Source organism: Dermochelys coriacea, chromosome 6 (genome assembly GCF_009764565.3).
Source record: "Dermochelys coriacea isolate rDerCor1 chromosome 6, rDerCor1.pri.v4, whole genome shotgun sequence".
Lineage (NCBI taxonomy): Eukaryota > Metazoa > Chordata > Testudines > Dermochelyidae > Dermochelys > Dermochelys coriacea.
In genome coordinates this window covers 101834069-101843608 of record NC_050073.1, presented here as the reverse complement: position 1 = coordinate 101843608, position 9540 = coordinate 101834069, and the positions used below count along the sequence as shown (strand labels likewise).

The 9540-nt window shown below is 41.0% G+C and overlaps 1 long non-coding RNA gene across 1 annotated transcript; it reads right to left on the bottom strand.

The window, feature by feature from the left end:
- Positions 1-624: 624 nt before the first annotated feature.
- Positions 625-8127, bottom strand: LOC122460649. Its single transcript, XR_006282093.1, has 4 exons — positions 8014-8127; positions 4947-5042; positions 1792-1849; positions 625-697 (listed from the first exon to the last, which is right to left on the bottom strand). It is a non-coding gene; the product is annotated as an uncharacterized LOC122460649 (long non-coding RNA).
- Positions 8128-9540: the final 1413 nt, after the last annotated feature.

The window sequence follows — 9540 nt, the reverse complement described above, 5'->3', positions numbered from 1 at the left end:
GCTTCCAGTCACGGGATCTTGTTATACCTTTGTTTAGAACTCAGCTCTTCTGAGATAGAGAGAGCATAGGATTGTTCCTTGTTGTACATTCTCTAGGGCTTTGTCCAGACTGGTATTACATATACCAGAGCTCTTCCCTTGGAAACAATTCTACAGGCTAGTACTTCTCAAGAAGTTTTTCCTGACATTGAACCTAAGTTTTCCTTTTCTCGGTTTCATCCCATTCCTCTGCTGTGTACACCATTTTATTCCTATCTCAGTGATGGTTGCAACCTTCAAATAATTGTACGCGGCTACACATATTTTAAATAAATGGCAACATTCTGAGCTGCACCTCTTTATGTGAGAGGAGTCTGAGGGTCTCAATCCACCCAACCTCACCCCCCGAAGAGGCCCTCATGTCACAAAATCCACCACCAGTTGGCAATCTCAGTAGAGAGCCCAAGCTCTAAATAAAGAATGAATACTATAGCATCTCCTCACCCCTGTAAAGTTGTTATAGAAGTGATCCAATGGTGTTATTACAGACGGTCTTACACAATATGTTCTTTTTATTTGATGTATCAACAGAGTTAACAGCTACTGGTGCTGCAAGAGCTGTCTGGCAGTTCCTTTTAGAAGTTATGCCTATCAACAGTAAGATTTGTCCTCTCTTCCTGAATCTGATTGGATCATCTCTTGGGTGCAGAGCTACTGCCTAAAGGACACAAAGAAAAATCATTATATGGTGTCAAAACGCTTGACCCTCTGTGCTAGAGGTGATCTCTCCTAGTCATGGATGAGCTACAATGGAAGAGCAGCATGGGGAAATCTTGTACTGCCTCTGCTCGTGTTGTCACAGGGTAGAGGATATCCTGCTCCAAACCATTAGTGAATTTTAAAAAGCACAGAAAGTGTTTGTAATTAAAAAAAATGTCTAGCTGAAACATAAATGTAAATGCAACACACACTTTGGTTTACTGAAGAACCAGTTAAGTCACGTCAGTACTTCCCACTGTTTTTTACCATCAAGAAACTTCAGTTCTATTTAGTCCAAAAAGTATCAAAAGGCCTCCATTTACCAAAGGAGCCAATTTTCTTCCTCTCAGTTAACAGTGTTTTGCATGGCCAAATTCATTCACTTTTTTAATTAAAACACTTTAATGCAATCAAAGAGAAATTATAGGACTGCAGGGCTGTCTATCCTGAGGGGATATACAACATTGACTCTATAATTTGTTCCACTTTAAGCAAACTGCAACATGTCTACCTCCTCGGAACCCAAAGTCACTCATCCAATGAACAGGCATTAAGCTTTGTTTGCTGTCCCTAGTATTTTACATCCCTAAGCACCCCTCTTCAGCCTGAATTGCAGTGTCAGCCCTGGGGATGTGTGGCAACTAAAAAATGAACTGAAGAAAGGAGATTGTTTGAGAACTCTCTCCCCTCCAGCCTCTCTGACAGTAGGTAATTAATCCTGAAAAGCAAGAGAACAAATGAATGTATTTTCACAGCACATCTTCCAGAATTCTTATTAAAGCAGAGAACAGAGAGTAGGCAGGAGAGAATCTGGAAAGGAGTTTCTGGTTTAATGAGCACCTTTCACATCATTTCCAGTTGCAGGCTTCAGAAGAAGAAAGACAGTTTTGCTCCCTGCTAATGATCTTCCCATCTCTGCTACAGAGGAAAAGGCTTCTGCTTACTTTTCCTCTTCACAAAAGGGCACTTTTCTGTCTTTTGAGTTGACTTTGCAGGGCTTAACAGAAGCTTCAACCCTAAGAGGATGTGAGATTGGCATTTTAGAGAGCTTACCAGACACTGTGCCTGTCTTATCCTTGCTGCCACTCCATTGCTATTGTATTCATTCTGGCTGAAGAGGAAGCAAAAGTGGTCAAAGAATCCTGGTATAGATCCTGTACATTGATGTGCAACTTCTTAAGGGACAGGGAGCAGCCCAAGCACAAGAAAAAAGAAAACTGTTCCCCTTTTGCCTGGTACCCCAGGAACAGCTCTGCTACTTTATGGTCAATTAGAGAATTGTCCACAATTCACTCTGCCACCTTCCCCCAGCCAATAATCAGTTAGTGCACATTCATCAGATGGTGGTACAAGAGGAGATGTATCATCTAGCCAGAATTAATAGACTGTGATTCCCCCCCACCACCCCTTCCTATACTAGCCTGTATTGATGAATGAATACAAGAGATAACAACACACTGAAAGGCATACTCAAAATATCTCCAAGGACATGTGTGTTCTCTACAGGAAAAAATTATACCTAGTCCTCAAGGAACCTTGGCCAAGATTTTCAAAAAAGTGACTAGTGAATTTGGGTGCCCAACCTGAGGCATCTTAAAAGGGCTTGATTTTCAGGAAGTGCTCAGCACCTGTCCTCTGAAATCAGGCCCCTTTAAGATAACTCTTTTTGGGCACCCAAAATTCAGTCACCTGAAATAACTAGCCATTTTTGACAATTGTTGCTATGCTGCACTAGCTCATTAGAATAGTGACTCTCTGATGCCATGAAATATAACCATTTAGATTTTGTAATATAGTGCAAGGTGTCCTGTGAGTCCTTACTGAAGCATAAATTCTTTTGAGATGCAGAAGCATATGTAGAACCTTTCATTTCCCATTCAGCAGCCTCTTTTTGCAAAAGGACTGAAGGTGTAAACAATGGCTGTAATTCTCATGAACTGTGACCATTGGAGATATTTGTAGTACTGGACTAAGATTTTAGAAAAAATTGACAGTTTCTTAGAGCTTGTCAGGAATTTTTCAACAGAATTGCTCGTTGGAAAATGGTGATTCATTGAAACCAAAATTTTGGATGAAACTTGCTGGGAAGGTTTCTCTAGTCCAGGATGGAATTTCTAATTAAACCAGAGAGACACACACACAGACCCACCACCCGCATGAGAATAGCTAATAGCCTAGTGGCTAGGGCAATTTTTCATCATGGTGTCCCGTAAGCCACACCAAAAACCTATATGACTAAAATAGAGGGAGTAATATCCTCAAATTTGCATTAAAAGAAATAATGATAAGATTTGGCAGACCATTAGTTGTTTCTCTAAACTATAATTTTTTAAAGAGACAAGGTCAAGGTGGGTGAGGTTGGTCTTTTATTGCACCAACTTTTGTTGGTCATCGTCTTAGCATATGTGCAACGTGCCCCAAGTGGCACGTGACCAGGATTCATCACCAAATTTGGTCTGTTGGTTGGATCATTAGCTTCCCCAGCCTGGGCTGGGTACTGACTGTGAGTGAGATGTGAATGCTGATCCATGCCACCCATTTTGGTTGGTGAGAGAGACAAGCTTGCAAGAGCTCTGTACTGTTTGCAGAGGGTGGGCTGGGAATGTTTGCTTTCCTTCAGAACCCATGATGACATATCCATTGTGATCAATTTCTGGTGATTGCAGGACGAGGGCAGAAGTTGGGCACTGATGGACATTGGGGTTCCCTATTCTCTTCTGTTATTACATGTAGGTGTATGGTCATGTCCTCATTACATTTCGGACTACAGCAGCATTATAGCATGTAATGAGACTGTAAGTAGCTGATACATAAGACCCATCGCTCAGCCCTAGACCTGGATTTGCACAGTTACTGCCCTCCATAGCACTTGCACAGTATGCTAGGGTCATAGGATAACATAGATCCTTGGCCACCACCATTGCCACCCTCTGCAACAGTAAATACAGGGTTGAATTTCAGCTGTGAAGGACAAAAAAAGACGGCATTAAGGTTTCCAAAACATGAAGTATTTCTTACAGTGTGGTTATACCCTGAAGAGAGTATTATCATGGGTTTCCATCTTTACTGTGTCTCAATTTCCATATATAATTTCCTCAGTTAACAAGTAAAAAAGAGGGTTTTTTTCTAAGTACTAGTCCTGCAATCTCAAAATGGGCTCATTTATCATCACTAATAAAGATTCTGCATAAGAAGTCCTACGATGATTTGAGAGTCGGAACAGAATCCAGCTCAGTCTTCCAGGACTCTATTGGCTCTCTAGTTCTAAGAGAAGTGAAAGCAGTCAAATATGTTTGCAGTGCAATTCTAGCCATGTTGGTCCCAGGGTAGCAGAGAGACAAGGTGGGTAACGTAAGAACTTTTATTGGACCAGCTTCTGTTGCTGAGTGAGACAAGCTTTTGAGTGTGCACAGATCTCTCCAGACCTGAAGGAGAGCTTGGTAAAAGCTCAAAGGCTCGTCTCTCTCACCAATAGAAACTGGACCAATAAAAGATCTAACCTCACTCACCTTCTCTCACTAATATTATGTTAGTCAGAAAAATAAGCAGACAGGACTTGAAATGTACACAGGAAGCAAATCTGCTGAGCAAAGAGATGGCATTTTTACACTGATCCAGTGTCTGTGAAAGTAAATGGAGAGAATCCCATGGACTTCAACAAGCGTTGGCTGAAGCCCATAGTCACTCTGACTGTAACCTCACTTAAAAGGTCTGTACACTGCCACTTTAAACTGTGTTTTGAAGTCAGAGGGTGAAATCCTGGCCTATTAAAGTTAATGGTAGTTTTCCCATTGAGTTCAGTGGCGTCAGGATTTCACCCATATTCTTCTGTTTTCTAAGCAGAGGAGCAGTTTAGAACGACACAGCTCAAACCCAGATTGCTGTTTGAAATGCTGAGTAGAAAACCAAAATCTAACAGTGTTAGCCTTTAGGATGTATCACTATGGCAAGCAGCTTAGCAGTTTCCTATCATGTTTCTGAAAATCTGTGGTGGGTATGTTAATCTGTATTTCACCTATCAGTTATATAATTTGAGAGGATTTCAAGGGGGGAGGAGACAAACTTTGTCCTTAAAATCTTTTATTTCTTTAAAAATAATACATGTACAGATGATATCCACTATGTCTTACACTGGAGGACTCAGCTTTTCTTATTTTTATATGGCTGCCGTTTTCTTTCAATAAAAGTCACAATATAACAAGCCCTACCTTGCAGATAAAAGGCCAACATTAATTGGTTTTCACTCAAGTGCTAGACAATATTCTAATGACTCCTCCAGAATGTCTTCAGTACAAGATTACATGCTAAAATAAAACATATGAAACTCTGTATTGGATTCACATTTAGTTTTTAGTTATTTATTTTTATTAAAAAAGAAACACAGGCTTCCACTTAGGTTTTTATGCCATGTCCTTCACTGTGGTATCTGAAAAGCTGTAGTGCACCGTGAGCCCCAGAAACAATTATTGTTAGGTAAAGAAACCAATTCTAAGGAGCTTCTGGCCTTTAAATAACCTAGTCTTTACTTTCAAAATCAGTTCAGTGATTTCTGCATAAAAATCAGGCAATATCCAAGATGATTATGATGATTTAACATTTATATTTCAGTAAGCAAACGGATTGGAACTAGATGCTATCAACTAACATATAGTGAAAGACAGTTCCTGCCCCAAACAGATTACAATTACTGTATGTAACATTTCAGCACTGACTAGAAGCTACTTTAGGAAAGTTTGTAGCAGTCATTAATAGTCATTAACAATAGGTTCATATTATTTAGTTATATTTTAGATAAATAAAATACTTCCTTGCATAAAGCTCAGAGTACACATACAACACATAATAAAGACACTGTCATTACACACAACTCCACTACTTTCAGAGATGGATGTAAAGGACCAGACTCCTACAGTGAGTCAAACCTTATTCCCCAATCCCTGTCAGGCAAATCCCTTTGACAAGAAAAGTTTGTGATGCCATAAAGATTCACTATGGAAAAAATGTGGATAGATTACATATTGTAATTAATTACTAAAACATACACCAAAAGGGTAACCTATATTGCCTTGTACATCATTAACTTGATGCGCAGAACGCATCTCATAGTAAAACCTATGCTGATCATGCTGCCAAAGACCATTACCATCTGACAAAATAAATCCATTGTTCCCTGACAAATATATAGCACCTGCCAAGTCAAACCACCATGAACTAATCAAATCAGATACATTGCCTATATAATGAAACAAATCACCTATCAAAGCAGACATTGAAGGGATGTAAGGTATCTAACTACGGAGTTAAAACTCTGATGTAACTTGTGTTCTTCATCACAGTTCAGGGCAACTACACCTATATTCCCGCTCTAAAGTCCAGCAATGGCATCCACCCTAGGTTCCAGGCTCCTCATCCATCACTTCTCTTGGTGAGAGACCTGCATTTCTCTCCCTCCCGACTGGGGTATTTCCAGACTGCATAGCTCTCTTCCAATACAGTGAACTCCTTAGCAAAGTCAGACTGCCTAAGCAGGCCTGTTTTGCTTCGGAGAGATAGTAAACAGTGTAATTGCCTGCAGTCTAACTACCACACAAAACTCTAAGCAAGCACAAAGAAAAGGAGGACTTATAGTACCTTAGAGAATAAGGTGCTACAAGTCCTCCTTTTCTTTTTGCAGATACAGACTAACACAGCTGCTACTCTGAAACCTGTCATTAAGCAAGCACATTTATTCTTAAGGTAAAAGCATTACAGAGAAAACATTAAAAACAATAAAAGAACCACATTCCTGCTAATAAGGCTACCACAGATGACCACTCACTCTGCCAAGGGCTCTGGCTGGTGATTAATCCTTCAAACTCCTCACAGGAGATTTTCTTGTGGTTAAAAGTTTATCATAGGTTCAGCTCAGAACATGCATGCTCAGTCTTATGGGTCCTCAGTAAGGATGCTTCTGTAAGGATTGAGCCCCACTTGGACCAAAGGAACTGTCCATTTACAGGATCAGAAAGAAGGCCCTGAGTTGGTTTTAACTCAAGCTATTTAACCAAAAGCATTTATCTGTTGGACCCTGGAGAATTCAGTTTAAACTAGTATATACAAGCCACTCTCCAGGTGATGGTAGCTCTTTAGAGGTGTTACAACCTGAATGCATTTGCCTGATCCCCACAGTTCTTAACTCCTGGAGGGCTGTGGTCCCCCTCCCCCATGGAATTACACACAATCCTTGGCCCACAATGATATATAAACTTAATTCAATATGGTTTGTCTGGGATAGTGCAAGAATTCCCATATTTGTCACATGCTTCTCTGAGGTTTAGCCTTTCTTTGTAATCTTAAGCAAAGCTTGAAGCTGTCCTGAAAAATTTGCTGTGATTTGTATTTGACTCAGAAAAAAAATTTCTTTGTAATTTAGCATATTTAGATCATGCAATAATTTAAGTGGTGCTGGGCCATGCAGCATCTCCATCCTAATTTGAAAATGCAGTGCGCGTCCCCTCAGTATATATCGGAAATCTATAACAGAAGTGGGATTTGTATTAGATGCAAAGTTTTCATTCTTCAGACATCTCCAGCAGGGCATTGTGTGTCTCTGCCTTGTTCCCCTGAACAACTCCTTCCCTCTTCAGAGAATGTTCTGTTTTCAACCTGCCACAGTTATTTTGATCTCCCATGTGCTTCCTGTCCTGGTATTGTCTCTTAATGATCCTCAAGTGCTGAGAAGTGGCTTATCCTGAGCCATTCTTTCCCTTTCTCATTTGTTTTTCCTAGCAGTCTTCAGACCACAGCACAGCTCCAATTCCCTCAAACCAGGCTGCTGTGTCCATCCATAGGCTAATGGAGAACTCTTGTGTCTCTACAATAAAGTCTCTTGGAGGATAGAATTGATACCCCTGTTGACAGACCAAAGTCCATCTCCTTCAAGAGGTCCATTCTCAAGAGGCATCCAGCATTGTGATACCACCAGCTAATGGCGGTAGTTCATCATGAACTATTAAAGGGAGGCCAGCTTTTCCAAAACCTGATTTCAAAGATTTTTTTTTAAATGATTAAACTGCAGCCTATAAAGATTCATTCCATTTTCATCCCTTAGGTCTAGAACTGTCTGAGGCATTCACAGGCTGCTGGATTCTGTTCTAAGTCTTTTACTTTATGACAGTATCTCTCTCTCTCTTTTCCTCCCCTGTCCCTAGATTAAAATAAAAAAGCTTCAGTCCTTAGTGCTTACTGACTCTTTCTGTATCAACAGCAGTTCAGTCACCAGAAAGATAAACTTACCTTCCCTTTGCATCATTCAGCTTCTCATTGCATAGCAACAGCAGTCAATGCCTACTTGTGCTCTCGTGTTCAAGTGGGATTCAGTAGCACAGGAAGCAGAGATATCAAAGTCCTGAGGAACAGAAGGATGTAGGAGCTGAAGCAGCAATCTCTGATGCCACCATAATGAGAGCACAGCATGACGGCTGGTTGCTGTGTGCTGCTCATTTGTGGGCTGCACATATATGATTTGCATGTTTGTTCGGCATTGTCATTTTGCATAGAGTACTGTTAATAAGTCAAAGGTTCTGACACAGACATTTTGTTCTTCCCTTTCAATCTGAGATGGGCCAAGAAACATAGCCGCAGATTTCAATCATCCTAACATTCCAGGATGTTTTGGATCTGGGCTTATAGTTCAGCCTACTCTAAAGTTAGGGGCCATTTGAAATTCAGACAATTATCTTAATTTCACAAAGCCCTTGGCCTTCGGGTATGTTTATTCATATCCAAGGTTTTGATTTGGGCTACATGCTTAAACACTGCTCACAAACTGTTGGATAATTTTGAACAAACAATTCTGTGAAAATCTAAGTCTGTCTGCTGATTGTTTATGACAAATGAAAGAGGCTAAATTGATTGAATAAGTTGTTCACTGCAAAGTTTGTCCAGCTCAGCTACAGCTTTCCAGTCCTGGCCCTGACTGTTACTCATTATGTCACCTTGGGAAAGTCACTTAGGCCCAGATCCTCAAATATATTGTGGCACCTAACTCCCATTGAGACTGTAGGCCTTGCTGGAGCCCTGTGTATAACTAGCAGTGTGAACCAAAGGCTGTGAACCAAAAAGGCCTAGCCTTGACAGAACAAAAACACAGTAGGTATTAGCTAAGAGCAAGTAAGCACATTGCTAAGAAATGGTACAAGAACACACCAACCCCTCGTAAAGACAAGGAGGTGATGACAGGATAATGGATATAGATGTTTTGTTTGAACTAGCAGGTACAAGGATAAGGATGGTAACTAACAAAACGTCTGGAATGTAATACACTCATGCTCCCTGTACAATGAATGGAGGGAGATGGGCACCTAAGAATGGGATTCACAAAAGCCAGCATGCTAGCCAGTGGGAAATGCCAAGGGGAGGGATGTGTCCTAAGCCCCACTCCTCTCAGGGAGTTTAGCATGTAAATTCTGGCTGCAGGGAAGGTGCCTTCCTCTAGTGGGGATTCTCAGATCAAAATCTTCAGCCCAATGGCTAGGGAACTTTGCTGGGATATGGGAGACCCCTGCCCCATTCAAGTCCCTTTTCTACTGGGAGTCGGGGGAAAGGATTTGAACGTGGATCTGCTACTGCTCAGGTGAGCACTACAACTACTGAGTTTGGGGCATTGGTGTGGGTTACTCTGTCTTTCCTGTTGAAGCTAGTCCACAGTGACTAAATAACTAAGGAGTTATTGGACCAGAGAGAGAGAGCGAGCATGAGTGCAAGCATGACAATGATGCTGTAGGCCTGTGGGTAGTGCACTCACCAAAGATGTGGGAGGCC